Raw genomic sequence first — 2,615 nt, 5'->3', positions numbered from 1 at the left:
ATTTATTCATAATGAACTAAGAGGAAAGCTTTGAAGAGGAAACTTTTTTATTTATTTATTTATTTTTTTTAAGATGGGGTTTCACCATCATGGCCAGGCTGGTCTTGAACTCCTGGCCTCAGGTGATCCACCCACCTCAGCCTCCCAAAGTGCTAGGATTACAGGCGTGAGCCACCACGCTCGGCCTATTTTTTTCTTAAAAAAAAAATTTTGAGAGGGGCTTTCCGGCTTTGGCCGGAAAAGACAAATCCCAAAAGAGCTGTAACACTGAAGAGGAACTTTTTATTTAATTTCCTACATAAGGTGACTTAGGGGTCTTGGGGGTCCTTCAGCACCGACATGTCAGCAGTGGTTCCTGGAATGCACACTTTGACCTTAGTGAGATCTTAGGGCCTCTGTCCTTCAGCAATAATTTGCTTCCCATTTCCTGGAATCCATCAGAAGTGAGCCTTGTATATAATCACCCTGAATTTTTACAACTCAGGGTTTTTTTGTTTGTTTGTTTTTGTTTTTTGACAGAATCTTGGTCTGTCGCCCAGGCTGGAGTGCAGTGGCGCGAACTTGGCTCACTACAGCCTTCACTTCCCGGATTCAACGGATTCTCCTACCTCAGCTTCGAGAGTAGCTGGGATTACAGGCAACTGCCACGACAACTGGCTGATTTGTGTATTTTTAGTAGAGATAGGGTTTTCACCATGTTGGCCAGGCTGGTCTCGCATTCCTGGCCTCAAGTGATCCACCCGCCTTGGCCTCCCAAAGTGCTAGGATTACAGGTGTGAGCCACGGGGCCTGCCCAACAACTCCGTTTTGAGTGAAAAAGAATGTGCCCTCTTTACTTATTTGAAAAGACGCAAAGATGACATTTGAAATGTAAGGAAGACCTTGGCCGGGCACGGTGGCTCACGCCTGTAATCTCAGCACTTTGGGAGGCCAAGGGGGGTGGATCACCAGAGGTCAGGAGTTCAAGACCAGCCTAGCCAACATGGTAAAACCCGATCTCTACTAAAAATACAAAAATTAGCCAGGCATTGTGGTGGACGGCTGTAATCCTAGCTACTTGGGAGGTTGAGGCAGGAGAATCGCTTGAACCCAGGAGGCAGAGGTTGCAGTGGACTGAGATCGTACCACTGCATTACAGAATGGGCGACAGAGAGAGACTCCGTCTTAGAAAAAAAAGAAAAAAAAAAAAAAAAAAGAAATGCAAGGAAGACCTATAAAAGGATGCAGAACTCATTTGCCTTCCAAGGAAAACAGCATCTTTCAGTTTTTCCAAATGGCCCTGAAGAGATTGACGGTATTGAGTGGCGTTGGCTATAACTTCTCGCTGCTGAGGAGGGTTTCCCTGTCTTTCCCATATTATGGTCAAGAAGGCCAAGCCCTCCCATGCATAACTATATTTGCTTTAACTCTGTCATTTAACACATAAGAAAACAATTCATAAGAACTGAAAGCTGTGACCTCTATGACCTCTCCTCAGATATCTAAATTTTATCATCTTCTTGCAGAAAGAGCTGGTTTCGCTGGCTTAATTTATGTAAATAGACTATTGCGTTTTCCTTGGAGTTCTTCAGGTAAGATGCTGTGATGGTCTCACTTCAGGAGGGGCTGTGGCAGAAAGAGCCGGGATTGCTGGCAGAACCCGACTCTTTTTGCTTCTGGGGTCATAAAGAAATTCACCTACACTGGGTGAATTGTGAGATAGGGTCTTTTCTCCACAGCTGACATGTGGGCCTGTAAGCCAAGCTTGGGGTCTCGCTTTGGCCCTCAGGCTGCCTGGGTGTCTTGCTGGCCACGGGCTGTGGTTTCATTGGTCAGATGGCATGCTCCATGCCTGCAGGGAAGGGTGTTAGCATGCTCTTTTAGCATTAGAATGCTTTTCTGAGAGCCCAAAGGTTCTTGTAATGTTTCTCTCTCATCCCCTGTGGTTTCAGGGCAGCAGAGTGCAATAGGAAGAGATGCAGGCTTAACCTCCCTAAAGACATGCTAACACATCAAAATACAGCTGGCTCCCTGGTCTTTTATCCCCACTGTGGCACTGCAGTACCTTGAGAAAACCGAAGTTGCCCTTTACGTAAAAAATAAAGGAAAAAATCCCAAAAGTACTTAGGATTTTTTGTCTACTTTGATGTCTAATGATATATTCAGATGGCAATAGATGATTGCTAGCAGATTTTAGATCAAAGAATTACATTATTGACATTTTTGGCTGGGCGCAGTGGCCCACACCTGAAATCCCAGTACTTCGGAAGACCGAGACAAGTGAGGCCAGGGGCTCAAGACCAGCCTGGCCAACGTGGTGAAACCCCATCTCTATGAAAAATACAAAACTTAGCTGGGTATGGTGGCACGTGCCTGTGATCCTAGCTACTCAGGAGGTTGAAACAGGAGAATCGCTTGAACCTAGAAGGCGTAGGTTGCAGTGAGCCGAGGTCTCACTAATGTACTCCAGCCTGGATGACAAAGCGAGACTCTGTCTTAAGAGAACAAAACAAAACAAAACCAACCAACCAACCAACTAAACAAACAAAAATTTAAATAGAATTAAATTATTGACATTTTTGAGGGTCTGTTCTGTGTGACATAGAGGCATTTAAATATGAATGTTGGCGGGGTGG

The 2,615-nt window shown here is 45.2% G+C and overlaps 1 pseudogene; it reads right to left on the bottom strand.

The window, feature by feature from the left end:
• Positions 1–220: 220 nt before the first annotated feature.
• On the bottom strand, positions 221–270 carry LOC119467162 (annotated as a pseudogene).
• Between the last annotated feature and the right edge of the window lie 2,345 nt (positions 271–2,615).

The sequence above is a fragment of the Cebus imitator genome, unplaced genomic scaffold (genome assembly GCF_001604975.1).
Source record: "Cebus imitator isolate Cc_AM_T3 unplaced genomic scaffold, Cebus_imitator-1.0 Scaffold12, whole genome shotgun sequence".
Classification (NCBI taxonomy): Eukaryota; Metazoa; Chordata; class Mammalia; order Primates; family Cebidae; genus Cebus; species Cebus imitator.
The sequence above is the reverse complement of the archived record's forward strand: the minus strand, read 5'-3'. Positions and strand labels throughout refer to the sequence as shown.